This window comes from Tupaia chinensis, unplaced genomic scaffold, assembly GCF_000334495.1.
Source record: "Tupaia chinensis unplaced genomic scaffold, TupChi_1.0 Scaffold000541_1, whole genome shotgun sequence".
NCBI lineage: Eukaryota > Metazoa > Chordata > Mammalia > Scandentia > Tupaiidae > Tupaia > Tupaia belangeri.
In genome coordinates this window covers 1,394,519-1,415,381 of record NW_006160054.1, presented here as the reverse complement: position 1 = coordinate 1,415,381, position 20,863 = coordinate 1,394,519, and the positions used below count along the sequence as shown (strand labels likewise).

Genomic DNA, 20,863 nt, shown 5'->3' with positions numbered 1-20,863 from the left:
CTTCTTCAGTCCTCTCTTGGGATTTGGAGCATGCATGCATACCATCCCAGTGTAATTTTCAAGCCAATGGGTCCAAGACTCTACCACACAGCTAACTACATGGGATCCAGTGCCTTAACCTCCGATTCTTCTGCTGGCCCAGTAACTGAACATTTGTTGATGATATAGTCATTTATATTCTCTTTTACAAACATCCAATAATTTCCTATTTACTCTTTTTTTTTTTTTTTAATTACCTGAGAGGGCACAAGCTTGCCAGAGAGAGATAGGAGAGCCAATGAGAAAGTACTTTCCCAATGGGACGTGTTCATGCCACAACCTCTTCTCTTCCTCTTCACCATTTTCTTAGGATTTTGGGCACACATACCCAGTGTGTTTTTCAAGCTGCCAGGGTTGTACTGGGATTCCAACTATGGTTGGCCATGTATAATGCAATTTTCTTTAACCACTAGACTATGGAGCCAGCCCTACCCATGTTTCTAATAAGGAAAAATAAACTGCCATTTTGAAAATTCTTGGGAACCAACCACAAGTATGTTGGGAGCTGGCCAAATGTGGTTTGAATTTCATCCCTGGTAGCTTAAAAAAACACACACTGGGCAGTTGTGTGAGGATGCAAAACCTGACAGGATGAAGAAGTGGAAGAGAAGGATTAAGGTATGACACCCAAGTATGAGGGCTTTCTTTTTACCTCTCCCACATACCCTCTGGCAAAAAAAATATAAATTTGATAAAAAGTCTTAATGTAAAAATATTTTTTAAAAATTAAATGTTGAAGAATTTTTCCTACCTGATTTTTAAAAAAAATTTTAAGAGGTTTTTGCCTTAGGATGGGTTCACTTGCCAGAACTAGAGACAGAGACAGTGAGAGGCAAAATGAGAAATCACCCCCCAGGGGAAATGGCCATGCCATAATCCTCTCTTCCATTCTCCTCCAAGGATCTTGAGCACACATGTACACATGCTCAGCATGATTTTTTTTTTCTTTGTGGACTTTTTAATTATTTTTTTTGAACATTCAATTGCTATACATCATTTGACTTGTAAAGAGAATTTACCCAACATGAAATACACCTCAGACCAGTCCAGTTGAAAATATTGTACACATTACCATCATCAGGCAATGAACCATTTGTGTGTCCTGCAAATGTCTTTCCTCTCTATTTTGCCTCTATCTTTTTTTCACTGATTTCCTTCCCTATATTCTTCCTTCTTCCCACTCTCCCTCCATGCTGTCTCCCTGGCATGATTTTCAAGCAACTGGGTCTGGGACTCAAACTGTAATCAGCAATGTGGGAATCCACTGACATAACTGCTATACCATCTGCTGGTCTTGTATAATTTTTATTATAGATTTTTTTCCTAATGTAATATTTCAATTATTTTATGGCTACATTTTTTTTAGTAGTCTTGTAGCCTTTTTTTTTTTTCCAACTCTGAAAAATAACCTAAAGGAATCAAAGGTACATACTTATATTATGAGTGGGAGATTGTTAGTTTAAATTAGAGCTCACTTTAGTGAAAGTGTCTTTAGTTTGGGAAATATAATCCCACTTACAGTATTATATAAATTAATAAAGGTCAGCACTTACGCCGAAATTATGAAGAGTTTGTCACAAATATAATTGATGATTTAGTGGAGTAACATTTGATACAAGAAATATAAGTGGTAAGCATGAAAATTTAGTGGCTTTTTTTTGGGTTTTTTTTTTTTTTTTTGAGAGAGCGGTTTTTGCTATAGGGCATGAGCAGCACTTGCCAGAACGACACACAGAGACAGAGAGCCAGAAAGTGAGAAATCACCACTACCACCACCACCACCCCCCCAGGGGGGATGGCCACGCTGCAATCCCTTCTCCTCAATTCTCCTCTTGGGATCTTGGGCATGCATGCACTTGTGCCCAGCATGAGTTTAAGCAACCAGGTCTGGGGCTTGAACTGCTATCGACCACATGGGAGTCAAATAGCCATTACCCCAATTGCTGGTCCCAAGAATTTTTTTTTTTTTTTTTTTACATATCCCTTAAATATTTTCTTTCTTTTTTACAATTAAAGATATCCTTTGAAAATTATCATTTATCTTCTAGTCTTACTAGTCTTTTTTTTTTTTTTTTAAGAGGTTTTTGCTATTTGACACTTGAGCTTGCTGGAGATAGAGAGACAAAGATACAGATAGTGGGAAATTAACCCTGAGAGGTAATGGCTACACCACAATCCTTTCTCTTCCATTCTCTTCTCGAGACCCTGAGCAGGCACACGTACACACACCTGGCGTGAATTTTAAGCCACCAGGTCCAGGACTCGAACCACAGTTGACTATGCGGGAGTCCAGTGACCTAACCACTATACCATCTGCTGGTCCCTGTGGTCATCTTTTTAAATATGCCTTGCTGATATTCTCAATACCCTTCTAGCCTCTGCTACTGTGGATGAATTTGAAATCTAAGCAAATTTTCTCAGCTAAATTTTTGACACCTTGAGAGACAGATACACTATAGTTAATGGCTACTAATATACATTTGTATTCCCTGAACTTACCAGTTTACCTCATTTCATTTAGAATTGAGAATGAGATTAGCTATCATAAGAATAAAATTAAATATAATTTTAATCTTTAAGGTGCAAACTGAACCAGGTCCTTTTTGCTTTTAAGACTAAGAAAATAGGTCCTATTCAAGATAGTGATGAAAGAAAGGATAGTTTCTTTAGTACAGTGTTGGGAAACTGAATATCCACATGCAGAAAATGAAATTAGACCTTCATATCATGTACAAAAATCAACAACAACAACAAAAAATACGGATTAAAGACTACAATGTAGGGAACCAGCGGTTAGCATAATGGCTATGTCGCTGGACTCCCACATAGTCGACCGCGGTTCGCGTCCCGACCCGGTGGCTTAAAACTCATGCTGGGCGCATGTGCGTGCGTGCCCAAGATCCCGAGAGGAGAATAGAAGAGAAGGGATTGCGGCATGGCCATCCCCCCTGGGGGGTTATTTCTCGCTTTCTGTCTCTATGTCTCTCTTTGTCTGTCTGGCGAGCGCATGTGCCCTATAGCAAAAATCTCTCCAAAAAAAAAAAAAAAAAAAGACTACAATGTAAGAAATGTATTATTTATTGTGACAGAATAAAACTCCTAGAAGAAAACACTGAGAATCAGCTGCATGATACTGACCTGGGCGATTATTTTTTTGCGTATGACCCCAAAAGTAAAGGCAACAAAAGAAAATGAAAAAGGCAAATGAAATTATATCAAACTAAAAACCTTTGGAATAGAAAAGGAAGCAATCAACCAGAGACAGCCTACGGAATGGGAGAATATATTTGCAAATAGTACAATTGATTAGGGGTTAATATCCTAAATACATAAGGAACTCAAACAATTCAATAGCAGGAAAAAAATAAGCTGATTAAAAAATGGACAAAGGACTTAAATAGACATTTCTCAATAGATATATGAATAACCAACAGAAATATGCATAATAGTTAACATCACTAATCAATTAGGAAATGCAAATCAAAACCACAAAATCTCCTATCTGTTACAATGGCTACTGTCAGTATGACAAAAGATAACAAGTGTTGGTGAAGATGTGCATAATGTTAGTGGGAATGTAAATAAGTGCAGTCATTATGGAAATCAGTTTGGAGGTTTCTCATAAATATTCACCCACCACGTGACCCAGCAATCCCTCTGTTGGGTATCTGTCTAAGGGAAATGAAATCAGTATGCCAATGAGGTATCCAGACTACCATGTTCAGTGCATTATTATTCACAACAGCCAAGATAAGGAAGGAACCTTGGTGCTCATCAATGAATGAAGAAAATGTGGTGTGTTCACAGAGCAGAGTGCTATTCAGACTTTAAAAGGGACTCTGCATTTGCATCGATGTGGACGAATATAGAAAACATGTTATATGAAATAAACCAGGGCACAAAAGAAATATTCCATGTTGTCACTTACACAAAGGTATTTTTTAAAAGTTCATGAAAATATGGAATTGAAGTATTAGTTTATTTTAGAATAAAGATTTTTTTTTTAGAAATCTGTACACAGCTTTATCATATGAATTTTCCATGAATCTTTTCAAGATCACTCATATGTAGAATCCTAAGAAAAAGAATTTGAATTCATAGAAGCAGAGACACAATGGTTGTTACCAGAGCCTGGAGGAAAAAAGAGAAGGAATTAGGGAGATGCTGATCAAAGAATACAAAATTTCAGTTAGGCAGATAAGTTCAAAGAGATCCATTGTATAGCATGATGACTAAGAGTTAATAGCAATTTTCAAGTATACAATACACTGTTAAGTGTGAAAATTTTTCAGACTCAAAATGGAGTCATTTGTGTCAACCCTGACTAAATAGAGTCAGAAAGGCCATGGAGGATGTATTTTCTTATGTTATTAGTATGTCTGAAAACAAGAGCTGTTATTCACATGACTGTTAGAACTACAACACTGAACAAAGATGCCTACAACCTGACATAAGGACTTCTACAAGGATGTCTGCCCAGAGACTGCCCATCCAACTTTTGACTGACATCATTCTTGTTACTCATCCTGGTAGCCAAGGAGCATTGTGTCAAAACAATGAATATAATCCTTCCTCTCTCTCTTACTTCCCTCCTACTCGCTGCTTTTGCCTTTAAAAATTGTCCAAAGACTGTAAGACCTTGGTGAGCATGTTTTGAGCTACCTAAAAACATTCATCTGGGCTGCCAGCTGGCCAGCCCTCATGTTTATGCCCAAATAAACTCCTTTTACTTTACATGTTTTGCCTCAGATTATATTTTTAGGCTGACATATAGAATAAATTTTAAGTTTTCTCACCACAGAAATGGTAAGCTGGTGATGAAACACATGTTAATTAGCTTGATTTAGTCATTCTACAATATATACATGAATCAAAACATTAGTTTTGTGCCATAAAAACATAATATTTGTCAATTCGAAAAGTAAAGATGACATAATGGCCCATTTCAGTATTCATATTTAGGTGAAATGTTACAAATGCATTGATTTGTTATAAAAGGGAATTTATATTAGTCTCTCAGACTATCACTCCTAAATTTTATATGAAGAAAATTTATCTTTGTTTTTATAATCTGAGATTATAGAACTACCCTATTTATAGAATTCACTAGAGGGGGGGAAAATACATTGTCATTATTTTGCCCAAACTCATTGTTTTGTAGCTTTGCATATAGTGAATGCAAATTCCATCTATCTTAAAAATGATACAAATTTAAAAATATCTAAGGCTAAATTATTTAGTGAAACTTATTTTTTTTAGAGTGGAATGTTTTTATGATCTGTGGGGTTATTAATAATTAGCAGGAATTATAAGTTTTATCTTTGAATTACTAGATACCAGGATTCCTCTTTAGAGGATAAATAAGTGATTTAAGGTAAGACCATTATTTTTTACGTCTTTGTACCCTCAGACGTCATCTGACATGCGCAAAACACAAAAATCAATGTTGAATGAATGACTTTGCAGGGAGAACCGTGGCTGGAGACAGAATGCAGCCAAGAGGGAAAGTGTTAGCCCTATGTAGTCCATTTCTACTCAGATTTATGACTAGCCATTTATAATAAAAAGTAATCACATGGGTGTGCACTACCAGATGCCAACAGTTAGTTCTGATTAGCAAAACCCTCAGCAGAGGGAGAATTTTATTGCACTTGCTCATCCTGAACTGTCGCCCTCCCCTTAATTGTGAATTCTCTATTGAGGCTTCACTGTATTCACAGTGCAGAGTAGACATTAAACAAAAGTTTTCATTGAGTTTATTTATTCTTATCTGCACAGTTCAAACACAAATGAAGAGTTTAAATTCTCCTCAAACTTTATATCTAGTAAATGCTCATAATCTGAAAATAAGAATTTTTAAAAGACCCATTTTCTGACTCATAAATCCACATTTTTTTAAATAAGCAACTCCTCATTTTTTCTATCTTGGTTCAGCTCTTCTATATTTGAGAGTGCCAGACTTCATAGCTTTGGTTATAAATTAAATAATATCACCTGAAAGCATCTGAAAGGCTTTGCTGGAACCTGGTTAGCAGGACATTGAAGCCAACTGAACAGGTTGCTGGCTGAAAAGATTAGGCCTACATCTCAGTATCTCAACTCTAAAGGAAATTAGATCATTGCTAAGGTAGCATTTGCTGGAAAACTCTTAGGTTTCTCATTAAGTATTACCATCTCTCAGCACACCTCATCATCTAAGATTTATTACAAGAAACACAAAAGATACATGCTTTGCCACAGACAAAAGAAAATATAAAACAAGGGGAAAAAATGATAAGAATCTGTTAGTAAGAGATCCCAAACAGATTGTTGGAAATATCTCAGGGAGCAGACCTGTATTTTCATTTTTCTTCAAATGATTCTTAGGTTATTTAATCCATTTTTATACAATGAAAGCTTTGAAGACACCAGAATTTAAGCTCCACAAGGGCAAGAATTTTATTTTTCTGCAAAGGAAGACTTACCTGGAAGATAATTAAAGAAAAGAAAGAAAAAAAAAAGAAAATGCTAATTTGCTCTGGCTGAAGCAATGCTGAAAGCTTTATTCTACGGTGTGCCCAGAGGGGGCACCATAGAGCTTCTATAGCAGTTAGGTGAACAGGATGCAAGTTCTGGAGCCATGGATCTTTCTAGGTAGTCAGAACATTGGAACCTTTTGCTTCTCTTTGGCAAACATGGAATCCATTTATTCCAAAGTGCCCAGGGGATACTTTATTTTAAACTTCCGACAAGGCAAAGATTGGAAGTCACTCCCAAACATGACACAAATAAATGAACCTCTTAAATTTGAGTAAAAAGTACAACTTATTGGTCACTTTAACCAAAAACCGTTGTCATAAATCTAAAGGGACATCTGTTGCAGAATTACACACATGAATGAGTTTTCCAGCATGGCTTTCGAAGCTGAATAAATTGAATTGCTTAGTTGTCTGGAAAGAACAAATTTAATTTTCACATTAATTAGGATCATTAGGTTTACTGGGGATATTTCTGGTTCTTTATTGTAAGCCATGCTATCTTCACAGAAAAAAAGGTAGCTATTTTTCTTTTATACGATCAAAAGGCATGCAACATTAGGGAGAGAAAAATCACACACAAACACACACACCTCTGAAATTTGGATAGAGGTTGAAGAAAGGGTGAGCCAAGGTCCTTGGGCTGTCTTCATATCACTTCAAATATAATGTCTTCTGTCAAGATTAAGACCTGCCCTGTCAGGCTTTGTATATTGAAAGCCAATATTGTGCTAAGGGCTTATGTAAACATTGTATAAATTCTTCTTACAAGTGATTTTTTTATGTTAAGAAGCTATAGCTCATGGGAGAACATAATTAGACACTTGATTCTGAGCTAAGTTTTTCAGGTAGATACTCAGTTGATGGTGCTGTTCCTGCAGCTCACCATGGGTCCATGTTGGGAGGACTAGAATAGTACATCTGCCCTTTGCCCTATCACGATGCTCTTGGGTTTTGTGAAGTAACAGTACACGTCAATGCATCCAAGCATCCTCATTTTTGGAAAAGGTTCCCAGAGGATTTTGTTGTATATACACAGTCTGAAAATCACAGAGAAGGGCTGACTGCCTGCTTGAAAAACTAGGGCAAGCCAATTCTGAAGTCCATCTTAAGAGGTCAGAGTGGTACTGATGAATTAGCTGTAGTAAATCATTGGAATACCTTCACAGGGCCAACAGGATGACAGCAGGCAAAATTTCCCCAGGGACTTTTTCAATGTAATCATCAGATGACTTTACAGTAGAAAGAGTTATTAGGTGGGGACAAATTCATACAACTACAAAATAAGGAAAATTGAACTCAGGTAGCTAGCTGTTCTCAACCTTGGCAGTGTATTAGATTCACTTTGAGACCATTCTTAAAAACACTAACCTTCGGAACTCAGCACAAATCAATTAAATCAGAATCTCCTGGGGTAGGCCAACTATGAGTACATTTTTAAAGCTTCCTGGCAGTTCTAATGTGTAGCTGTGATTAAGAATCAGTGTGAAGGGACCAGCAGATGGCATAATGGCTACATTGCTGGACTCCCATGTAGTTAATCGCAGTTCGAGGTTCCAAGAGAATGGAGGAGAAGGGATGGTGACGTGGCCATCTCCTTTGGGTGGTGGGGCGGTGGGTGGATTTCTCGCCGTCTCTGTCTTTCTGGAGACTGCACACACCTTATAGCAAAAACCTCTTGGGGAAAAAAAAAATCAGTGTGGAAAATTTTAAAAGTAAGTTTCCACTTGTCCATTGATACTCAGTATGTAATGCTTCTCAACCTGTAACCTGTATAGAAAACACCTGAGACCTGTATTGAGCTATAGGTTCTTAGTAGTGCTGGGGAAGGCTTTGAGATTCTGCATGTGCCACCGATGTAATGGGACCAGTGTTGGTTTGTGTGGCACACCCAGGACGGTCTTAGACAGCAGGTTAGCAAACATGGCTGCAATTAGAGTTCCCCAGGGAGTGAAATAAAACAGACTAACAATATCTGGGGCCCACCTATGGAGATGATGATTTCATTGGTAGGGGGCATGGTCTAGGTTTCAGAGTTTAAAAGTTCAAGCGAGTCCAACAGATGACAAAACAGAGGCCACGGTCCTAGAGAGCTCATCGAGACTGATAGAGTGAAGCCCACTGAAAAAACTACAAAGGGTCTTCTGAGGCCAGCCTGGTGATGGGTAAGGCAGTTGGAGCCCACATAACCGAGTTTGGACCCAGAGGCTCGAGAAACATGCCAGGCACATGTGTGTGTGCCTAAGTACCTGAAAGGAGGAAGAAACGGAGAAGGAAATGTGGTGTCACCATTCTCTATGGATGTGGGGGGATGCTTTCTCACTTTCTCTCTCTCCAGCAAGAGGAAGCTTCCTCTGGCAAAATTTAAAAACAAAAAAAAAAAAAAACAAAAAAAAAAAAAAAAAAAAAAAAAAAAAAAAAACGAAAATGCATATTATGTAAAAAAAATTATGCATGGATTTTTAAAAAACTTTGCATTGAATTAAACTCATACTTTAATTTTATTTTTCTACAAAGTTTTGAGTCCCCTGATATGAGTGACAGGAAATTAAAAAGACTATCATTTAATCTCCAGGTCTCATGACCCATAGATCAACAACTAAAAGTCTGGATTTTTTTAGTTTTTGTGCTAGGGCACATGCACTTACCAGAGAGACACACAAACAGGGAGAGGAAAAGTAAGAAAGCATCCCCAGGGGATAGCCATGCCTTAATCCCTTCTCCTCCCGGGATTTTGGGCACATACGTGCCTGGTATGATTTTTCTTTTATGCAAATATTTTTGCCATAAGGTACAAGCACACAACAGTGAGAGGGAAAGTGAGAAATTACCCCTGGTCACGGACCTTCTCCAGGTCATCCCCTCTCCTGCAGTCCCCTCTGGATTCTGGGCACCACTCATACGTGCCCGGTGTGATTTTCAAGTTGCTAAGTCTGAGACTTGAACCCTGGTTGGCCATATGGGAGTTTAGCACCTTAACCACCACATCACCTCCTGGCTCACATTTGGTATGATTTTTAAATATCTGGGTCTGGGACTCTAACCACCCAGCTAACCCATGGGATTCAGTTGCCTTATTTATGACACCACCAGCTGGCCCAAAGTCAGAATTTTCATTTTCTCTGGATTATTTGGAAGTTCTGCCCCTAGTGGGCCTAGATATTCCTGTGGCAGCAACTGGATGAAGCTGCCTCTTCAGAAGGTAGTGTGTGCCAGGCCCCGTCTTGTTCATTTCACGTATTTGTATTACCTGCCTCATCTCTAAGCAAATGAGCTTCAGAGCTCCTGGTTAAGCAGCACCTACTGTGCATTGCACACTGACCCTGGGTCACTTGGCATGACCAGCAACTCCCCAGTATAGTTGTCTTTACTCGAGAGTGACTGCACTTAAGATTAACTAGCTTTCTCAATAGGATTTTCTTTTTCACATTATTTTTTGTATATACTTTCAATCATATTGTTTGGCTTACAATGAGATCATTTCGATATGTGCACATTTCTCCCCAGTCCCGTTGATCAAAATATCTTCAACAGATTTTTACACACTGTCCTGGTAGACATGTTAACAAGCTGTCCTTTCCTGTGGCTGATACTCAGCAATGTTCAAGGCCACAGCCAGCAGTGGAGTCCATACGCTGCAACTCCCAGCCCAGTACTCTAGGTGTCCAGCTGGTGTTTGAGGGTAACAATAGAAACCATCTGACAAGACTGAGAATTAGGTATCACCCACAGCACTTGTCAGAGTGCCTCGCTCATAGCTGTGTTCGCTCCGTGTTGAGCTGCTACTATCCATTTTGTACCTTTGTTCTGTCGCTTGTACATGGGACCTGGGTATGCCCAGGGCTGATGGAACAGCTCTTTTTAGTTGACTATAAGCTCTTTCAAGAGTCTATAAACTTGGAATAAAATCTCCCATCTTGGTAAAGACAAGGCTAGGAAATGTCCACAGTAAATCAATGAAGCAAAATCAAACAGAATTAAAATTAAAAGGCTTGGGACTTAAAAAGACTAATTCATCCAAAGAGAATCTGTCATCTAGGCATTCCGCGTCTGTGTCCAATACCTCCCTTTTTTCCCTGTCTACCACATGTGGCCTTAGTTTTGTGTCTCTCGCTAAACCGAGTTCCATCAGAAACAGTTTTTCCTTCCCTAGAATGTCCCAGAAGGCTTCCACTATGTGATCAATAAAGCAGTACTGAAAGACTGAGCAAATGGGCCCACGCTTATTCCAGAGAACTCCTCGTAGCTAGGTTTGCATGCATCATCCTTCAAAACCTACACCACCACAGCCTGTCAGTAACAGAGCACTTGGGTTGTGGGAAAGTGTTTAAATAAATCCCTGTGCACCTTTAATTATATCTGTCCACATTCCAATTAACGCAAATAATTTGTATAAAACCCCAAATCACAATAGATAATGATAGAAGGCTTATTTTTCTAGAATCATGCAAGTTTGCTTTACAACTTAGTGTAGACTGAAATTATTTAACAGTTTCCCAAACATCTTTTGTTTATATCTTATTAGGCCTTTCAACACAGTAGATATTTACAAAGGGTAAAGCGAGAAAGCTAAGGCTATTTTGAGAACTGTTCACTAGCTACGCTGGTTTTTTTTATTTTTAAGAGTCATTAAATTTATTATTATTTAATTCGCTACAGACACGTGTGCTCACCAGAGACAGAGCAAGCACATGCTTTGGACCACAGTCAGCCATGTGGGAGTCCAGCACCTTAATCACCACACCACCTGCTGGTCTTGCCGTGCTGTTCTAAACTGTACTATTTAGAAAACTTGTATTTTCACAAGAATTATTGCAATATCAAAATAAAAATCTGTAAAATATTACTAAAAGAACAAGACTTTTCTTTTTTTTTTTTTGGGAGAGATTTTCACTGTAGGGCGTGTGCACTCGCCAGACAGACAGAGAGAGACAGAGACAGAAAGCGAGAAATCACCCTCCAGAGGGGATGGTCACGCCGCAATCCCTTCTCCTCCATTCTCCTCTCGGGATCTTGGGCACGCACGCACACGCGCCCGGTGTGAGTTTTAAGCCACCGGGTCCGGGACACGAACCGCGGTCGACTACGTGGGAATCCAGCGACATAGCCATTACGCTAACTGCTGGTTCCCATGACTTTTCATTTGTTTTTGACAAAGAAATCTTAAACTATGCAGATGACTATTTTTAGAATTACTCAGAATCAGATTGCTCAATATGAAAAGAAATCAAGGGCTGTAGTCTATGTTTCTATCACTCTTAATTCTAATAAATGTATGCTAATTTGGGATATATTCATTCACGTCAATAACGAATTTACATTTTGCTGACCTTACAGCTAACTAATATATTCAGATACTTAGAAGAGTTCACGATTTTAAGTTTTAGATAAGCACAGAGTTATAGGCAAAAATAAAATAGGCAGAAAGTAATTTGTCAAAGTCAATAAATAGTTGCCACAGATAAAATAAGCTTCTATTTATCTCTGAAAGATTTGAATACAGAAGTTTGTCAAGCTGACAAAAAAATTTCTGGTCAAGAAAATTCCATTTTTGAACGTAAATATACAGCAATTTAATAAAGTCTAAAGAAAATTTTAAAAAGAAAGCAAGATAGTTGGCATTAAATAGAACTTGAATGTTTCTCAGTGAGCCCCCTAAAGAAATTATTTGATGGGAACCAGCAGTTAGCGTAATGGCTATGTCACTGGACTCCCTCATAGTTGACCGCTGTTCGCATCCCGGACCCAGTGGCTTAAAACTCACGCCGGGCGCATGTGCGTGCGTGCCCAAGATCCCGAGAGGAGAATGGAGGAGAAGGGATTGCGGCGTGACCATCCCCCCTGGGGGGTGATTTCTTGTTTTCTGTCTCTGTCTGTCTGGTGAGCACATGTGCCCTATAGCGAAAACCTCTCCCCCCCAAAAAAAAGAAAAAAAATATTTGATGTAAAATATGAAACTTGAACAAAATGAAGCTATTTAGAGCATAGCTCCCTCGGGAATAAGGAACTATCTGCCACTCACGCTTCCTGCCTCATGACTGGCTCACAGGTCTCCCTAAGTGCCTAGCATGGTGTCTAGCTCACAGGATGGCAAGAGGGAGTGTTTCTAAATTCTAGGCTTAAAAATCTAAAGTTGGAGCCAGCAGGTGGTATAGTGGTTAACATACTAGACCCCCACATGATCGATTGTGATACGAATCCCAGACCTGGTAGCTTGAAACTCATGCCAGGTGCAAGTGCTTATAAATTGTTGTACATGTGATATTTTTCTAATCAAGACCCTAGAAAGAATTCATAAAACAGGAATGAAAAATGCAAGTCATAACCAAATTATGTCAGAGTTTGTATGCCAGTAACTGCCTTATCCTTTTGGAGAACTTGGCAAAACTTAAATATGCTGTGTCTTATGGTGTCAATATTGGATTCAATTCTTGCAGGTAGATAGCATAGTTTAAAGCATTATACATCATACAGTATGTGTGCATATTTTTTTATATACTCTCTATATATGTATATGTATATAAACTCTCTAAGTATATATATAGAGTTTTATATTTTTTATATACTTTCTCTAGTCCTATAGAAAATTCTCTCAAAAAAAATCTAAAGTTAAAATTTCAGCCTTCATTTCCAACCAACTGAAAGACCTTGAGTCAGTTTCTCATTTACTCATCATTTACAGCATAGGGATATGAGGATTACTGAGTCGATAGTTACAAGGTACTTGACACATGCAAAATATCTAATGAACATGGCCTAACATGATGGACCCTTAATAAACGAGTGTGAATTTTATCCAGTTTAAAAATATAAAGCATAGAATGTAGAAATGCAATGAACCTTAGACATAAGGTTTGGTTTTCTCTCTTCATCTCATCGATAAGAAATATACTCCAAGTGTCACAGCTATTAAGAACGAGGCAGGGTCTGCCCATCGCCTTGCTTCAGTTATACAATAGATCATGTAATTACTGCCTCTGTCACCTGCATGAAGACAGAGAAACCCCATTGTTCCCGTCATTACTCCCAACTCTGTTCAACCCCAACCAATTTTTTTTCCACTTGAAGAGTTATATGTATATATATGGGTATATATACACACACACACATACTGTATGTATAAGGCTTTAAACTATGCTATCTACCTGCAAGAATTGAATCCAATATTGACACCATAAGACACAGCATATTTAAATTTCGCCAAGTTCTCCAAAAGGATAAGGCAGTTACTGGCATACAAACTCTATGGCATAATTTGGTTATGACTTGCATTTTTCATTCTTGTTTTATGAATTCTTTTCTAGGGTCTTAATTTGTTAGAAAAACATCACACTTAAAACAATTTATAAAGCATGTCGCATTTTTAGTTCTAATTGTAAAATGGACTATTTTAAAAGCAATATATACATTTTCCTGAAGCCCAGGTCAAAGCTGCATTAGAAATGCGTGCTTATGTATTAACTATCGGTTCTGAAGCACATCACCGCTCATCTCTGCATTTACAGTCTGAAGTGGGAGGAATGATTTAACAAAGCAGCAGCTGCGAGAACAATGAACATATCTGAAGTCAAGCGACTTTTAAAGTTGAGCAGTAAAATATATTGTGCAACTAACAATTATATCAACACACGAAGCTTCAGATATGACAGGTGGGCTCTAAGAGGACTATCTTCTGTAATGAAAAATACAAAAGGCTGACCTTAAAATAAAAAATGCTGTCTTATTAATATAGTGGCCTCCAGGATATATGCTTTCCCTTTCCACCCAAGTTTTCTGGAAACAGTAGAAACTAACTGGCCTGGGAAGGACAGGCTTGTTTTATACCTTGATGGCATCCTGCTCTTGTGACCTTCCTTAGGAAGAATATGATGAAAGCATCAAAATAACAAAGTTATTCCATTCATGAGTCAAATCATTTGTGTCTGGTGTCAGTGATTCTGTGAGTAACATGGTAGACAAGTAGAAGTTCTTAATCACACATTTGGTTATCAGAAAACAATGCATCGAGGTATTTAACTTAATAAATTTAACTGGCAAAAAAACAATTCCAGGAGGAGGAAAAGTGCAGATTAGTGTCTTGCTGGTGAAGAGTCAAACATTTCCATTCTTGGGTATAAGATATTTGGCACAACCATCTTTCCCCCATCCCTGCGACATAATTGTGTCTGGGAAAAAAACATAATTGGGTGTTCTTCATTGCTCACAAACAATGGGTATTTTAAAAAATATTTATTATTATTATTACCATAATTGGGTGTTCTTCATTGCTCAAAAACAATGGGTATTTTAAAAAATATTTATTGTTATTATTACTTTCCAGTTTTATCAGGCAGAGAAAGTGAGAAAGCAAGCTACCAGGCCCAGGACTTGAACCGTGGTCACCATGTGGGAGTCCAGCATCTTTAACCACCACACCAACCTGCCAACCCCCAAATTGTTTTTTTAATTTGTAAAATAGAACTTAAAAGCCAAGATGAAAGTTTGAAGAAGCTACTTAATTTTCCTATTCACTCAAAAATATTTATTGAGTAAAACTTTCACAATACATACTAGTTCTAGGATATAGTAGTAGCACTGAACAAAATTCACATGAAAAATCTTAACCCATCTGAAACTTACTTGGAAAAAATAAATATATATATTTTACAAATATGTCAAATATCACCAAATGGTATGGGGAAAATTAAGTAGGGAAGGGAATAAGGAATGTATATGTAGTGGTGGGAAGACTATAATTTTAAATATGATTATTTAGAAAGAAAGGTCTCATTGAAAGCATATTTGAGTAAAACCATGAAGGAAGCGAGTACATGACACACGGGAGAAGACAAGATCTGCAGAGAATACCACAAAAGCCAAGATCCTGGGGCAGGATTGTGCCTACGATGTTCCCAAGACAGCCCAAGACTGGTGTATCTTTTGGATACTGTGAACAAGGGGAAAAATATTAGAAATGAGGTCAGTTTGAAGCATTACAGATGGCTGCAAATTTGCATTAAAAACTAGGGACCTGTCACTCTTGGTGCATCAAGGCTAGCCTGTGACTACTGTGACCGCTGGAATTTGGGAGAAACAGCACCAGGCCAGTTCCAGGCCTCCTCTTTAACAGGACAAGCAGTGTCTGCTCTAGTCTCCTGAAGGCCTGAGTCACCAAGTAAGGAAGTCCACTACCCTGCAGGAGAGGCCATGTGGCGTGACCCTGAACCATGGGAAGGGCACCTGGTTGAGCCCAAACTCAAGACACAGAACATAAAAGTAAACCCTGTTTTGACCCTCCAGAAGAGCCTGGTTATGAGGTGGACACCATGAAGTTACCCAAGATGATGGCATGTGAAGTAGAAGAATTGGACAGCTCCACCCCAGTTCCTGACTCACAAAACCAGTTTTTTTGTTTTGTTTTGTTTGTTTTTGGTGGGGAGAGGTTTTTGCTATAGGGTGCATGTGCTTGCTAGAAAGCCAGAGAGACAGAAAGCGAGAAATCGCCCCCCAGGAGTGATGGCTACGCCACAATCCCTTCTCCTCTTGGGACCTTGGGCACACATGCACAAGCTCCCAGTGTGAGTTTAAGCCCCCAGGTCCAGGACTCGAACTGCAGTTGACTACATGGGAGTCCAGCGACATAGCCATTACACCAATTGCTGGTCTCTACAAAACCATTTTTAAATTCTTGTTTTAAGATACTATGTTTGGGGATCAGTAGATAGCGTAATGATTACATCACTGGACTCCTATATAGTCAACCATGGTTCAAGTCCTGGACCCAGTGGCTTAAAATTCATGCCAGGGTATGTGTGTGCATGTCCCAAAATCCCGAGAATGGAGAAGGAATTTTCCAATGGCCTAATAACTCCTTTGATAGCTTTATGTGTTAACTTGGCTAGGCTCCAAATCCCTGGCTATTCAAAACACTAGTCTACGTGTTATTATGAAGGTATTTTGTGGAAGTGATTGAAGTTCATAATCAATTGACTCTAATAGAGATTATTCTTGTTAATTTTGATTAAACCAGTAGGAAGGTTTTCAAGAGCAGAACTGAGGTTTCTTTGAAGAAATTTTATCTCTATGATCTGCAGTGTCAGCTCCTATTAGAGTCCCACCCTGATCTTCCTAATGACCTGCCCTATAGTCAGGCTTGCCTAGCCTGCTCCCAAAATTGAATAAGCCAATTCCTTACAACAAATGCCTTGATTTGTATTCCCTACGGGTTCTGTTTCTCTTGCTGAACCCCGACTCCCCAACTAATACGATTTCTAATGAACTAGGGCAAGAAGAGCAAGAGGAAACCCCTAATAGTGTAAGGAGTTTAAGATAATTCAAGTATCAGTTCTCGTTGGAGTCCTCGGAAGAGTTGTCCTAGCATAGAGCACCTCTTATCTTACACACCCTACCCTCTCAGAGCCCAACCTGCCTCCTTCAGCTCTAGGTTGGTTTAGGAAATAATTCCAAATGTTCCCAAGCTCTGAAGATTGAATATGGCTGAGAAAAGTCTAGAGGCCCCAGAGAGGTAATACGGCTAAGATGAGCCGGGACAGAGTGAAGACTTCAAGTTGAGGAACTAAGGAAAATAAACAACTCAAGCAATATGACAAGGATTGGAACCAGTAACTCCCAGAGGCCGGACACTCAGGGGAAAAGCCAGAGAGACAAAGGGCAAGTCAGCAAATAAGCCTTTGAGTAAGAGTTATTTACTCCAAATGAAACTCTGAAAAGATTATGTTTAGCTAGGTTTTCTACCATCAGCCTGAACACAGGGTTAGAGAGTGGCATTTAATTATTTAATCGACTTTGCACACCTGAGATACCAATTAGCACGTCTCTAGGGAGGCTTCAGCTGTTCTTGTTCTGGAGCCACTCACCACCTGTGCTGTGATGGTTTCTGGCCCTCTGAATCCAAGGCTTAGGGGATAAAGTGCAATGGAGCCCAAACATGGAAAGCAGCAAAGAGGAGCCCAGCTCAGGACCAGAAACCGTTAGGAAGACCTCAGCTTGCACCTCTGGTAGGTGATTAAAAGCCCACAAGGATGTCCATGTCCACAAGACAGACAGGCAGATTTTGCCAAGTAACAGATAATAACTAAAAGGGAAAATAAAACTGTTAACTACGTCAGAAGAGGGGGAAGCAAAGGAAAAAGAGAGAGAGGTAAAATCTTCATCTTCCATAGGAAACAATTAGTAAAGGTTATCTAAGATTTAACATGAGATCTTACATTAACCTGTGACTCATTTACAAGGGCCACAGGCAGGGGAAACAATGCCGACTACCCTGTTGGAGTAGTTTCTTCTCCCGGAGGAAGAATTAGAGTAGGGAGGGGAAGGAGCAGGAACTCTTGCTTTTCAGACTACAGTTCTACACTTCTGGATCATTTTTCTTTGAACACCACACATGCCTTTATACTATTAACATTTTTAAATGAATGAATAAACTATTTTCTAGCAAGAACTAGTCTCTCAATGTTCATATCTAATGAGAAAATAATCGTTTTACTACAAACACTAAGTCTCATGACCTACCTGAAGTCATGTGTTTGATAAGACAGCTTTCTTCTAGTAGACGTGATTACAAAGAAAGAAAAGCAAGCATGAGTTTTCTGCAGCTGTGTAGCGAATTACCACACATGTATAGCTAAAACCTTTATTACCTTACCTTACAGTCCTGTGGGTCAGAGGTCTAGGCATGGCATGGATGCAGGGCTCAGGGTTGTAGAGTGGAAATGAAGGTGTCAGCCAGACTTCGTTCCTATCTGGAAGCTGAGGAAGAACCTGTTTCTGACCTTCACAGGCTGTTTACTGGATTCAGTTCTTGTGGATGTACAGCTTGGGTCCCGGCAGCCTTGCTGCTGTCAGCAACGCACTCCTTTCAACTGCTGGCAGCCACCCCCGTCTGCCCGTGGTCCCTCCCATCCTAACATGAAACCTCCCTCTGTCAAACCCCTCACACTTGGAAAACTTTCTGCCCAGAGACGCTCTGTTCCTTTTAAGAGCTCACCTGATTGGCTCAGGACCAAAAGGTGGGCTCCTTAATTTAAGATAAACAGCTGTGCAACCTTAATTATCTCAGCAAAACCTTACAGCTAACCTAGGTACCTAGATTAATGATCGTGTAACCGGGAGAAGGTGTGTGTATAGCAGAGAGGTGAGAATTTCGGAGGTCATTTCAGAATTCTGGTTCCTATGGTCAGAAATCAAGATTACTATTACTTCAGTAGGAATTAATAGGTTATTTACTATTGAAAAAAAAAAAAAAAGAGTTGAGGGCCAGCCCCAGTGGGACAGGTGGCAGGGGGCTGCTATGTGATACTGAAGCCAGACTAGAGGCCAAGGTTTCTTCCAGGCCCATCCAAGCATGCCTAGTGTACCCAAGTTCAATAATTCTGGCTGGCTACGGGGCTGGAGGAGGACAACAAGGCAAGACCCTGTTGAGTGTATTTCTCTCGCTTATTAAAAAAAAATAAACTTTTTAAAGAAAATCTTTATTTTAAGCATATAAATACAATGTTGAATTTTTCCAGCTTTATTGAGATATCAACACATAAAAATTGAATGTTTACGATGCACAGCCTGTTTTCATATACACATGTTGTAAAGTAATCATAGTGAAGTTAATTCACATGTCTATCGTCTCATATAGTTACATTTATGTGTGTATGGTGAGAACATTTAGTATCTCAGCAAATTTTAAATATCCTGTATTCTAAAAATAAACCTGCCTGATAAAATGGTTTGCTGTTCAGGCACAGTAAGTAAAACTTAGAAACAACTTATAAGATAAAAAGGCAACACAGATAATAGAACTCTAAAAGCCAATTCCAAGTAACTTAAAAATTCCTTTTTTGAATCACATCTAGCTAATGGCTACATCCCATTATGGTAGTCAAGTGATTTTTTTCTTTTTAATATTTTAAATCCAGGGTTAAATAATGACAGTAATGCTTCATGGAGAATTAAGTAAGACTAAATGATTTAATGATATGGGGAAATTGATCTGTAGGTATTTGATAATGAAAAGGATTATTTTCATATAACCATTCTCTGAGATTTGTTAGAAAATGTACCTCAGAGAAAACCACGTAGGAAGAAATAAGACTGGCTTAAAGGTTAGGGCCAGGGAAAGCCAGCAGAAGGATACGAATCCTATTAGCTCTGCTGGTCAAACACTGTTAAACGAATCCCGCTCCATACATTTTTATAGCTTTTTTTTTTTTTTTCATTTTTTAAAAAGTTTTGTTACTCACTCATTCATTCATTGGAGAGAGACAGACAGAGAGAAAGCATCCTTGAGCAGGGATGGCCATGTCACAATCCCTTTTCTTCTATTTTCCTCTCAGGATATTGGGTATGTAGAAGTGTTTTTCAAGCTATCAGGTCTGAACTTGGGCAGTTGGCCATGTGGGACCAGCCACCTTAACTGCCATACTACCTGCTGGCCCACCCCTTCCTTCTGATAATCCCTAGCATTAGCAATGAATGTAAGAAAGTACAGGGCAAGGAGTACGGTGACTTCGGTTCTCATCCTGCTGTGCAACTTTGAAAGTCTTTTATCTCTGGGCTTTGCTAACCATAGCTGAAAACTAAAATCATTTCAGAATTTTGAGCTGAAATGAACCACTGGAATCATGATCTTTTTTAAACACACACACACACACATTTAATTACATTTTAATTTATCAGAGAGAGAGGGAAAGTGAGAAAGCAAGCTGCCAGGTCTGGGATGTAAACTGTAGTCAGCCATGTGAAAGTTCAGGTCCTTAACTACCATGCCACCTGCTGGCCCCAGGATCATGATCTGTATAGTTCTGTCCAGCTCTAATGTCATATTTATCCATTATGAAATTTTTAAAAGGGAAATTACGCCTTTTAAAGAAAGACACATTATACTTTGATATAACAGGGTGTTTTGTTTCGAGGGAAGAATAAATTATCTTTTTAGATTAAGTTTCTACAGATGTTTAAGCTTTTCAGTAACTGATGCCTCTTGATCCAGTGTAATTCAATACACTGGACTACTCTTGCTTACATTCTCAAGGTCTTTATTTACATCAAGTGAAGGAATTTCATTATCCTACAAAGTTACAGATGCTTCCAATTCAAGGCCTAATGTATTAAAATCAATTCAGTTTATCTGCAAAAATAAAGCCGTGTCACTTTGCCTGGCACGGTCTAAAAAAAAGAGGCGAATTCACAAATTATCCTAAACTTTAGTGATATATTGACATTCCTAAACCTTACACACAATTTAATTCCATTCATAGCTACTGAGAGGTTATTAGTCTGACTTTTGTGAAAAACTCCTAGGGGTATCCTTTCATCCC

General features: G+C 38.7%; 1 long non-coding RNA gene across 1 annotated transcript in view; it reads right to left on the bottom strand.

The window, feature by feature from the left end:
• Positions 1 to 18,447, bottom strand: part of LOC102491219 (uncharacterized) — a 185,113-nt gene extending 166,666 nt beyond the window's left edge. Inside the window, exon 1 of the long non-coding RNA XR_335818.2 lies at positions 18,199 to 18,447. This is a non-coding gene — a long non-coding RNA (uncharacterized LOC102491219). The remainder of the gene's footprint in view (positions 1 to 18,198) is intronic.
• Positions 18,448 to 20,863: the final 2,416 nt, after the last annotated feature.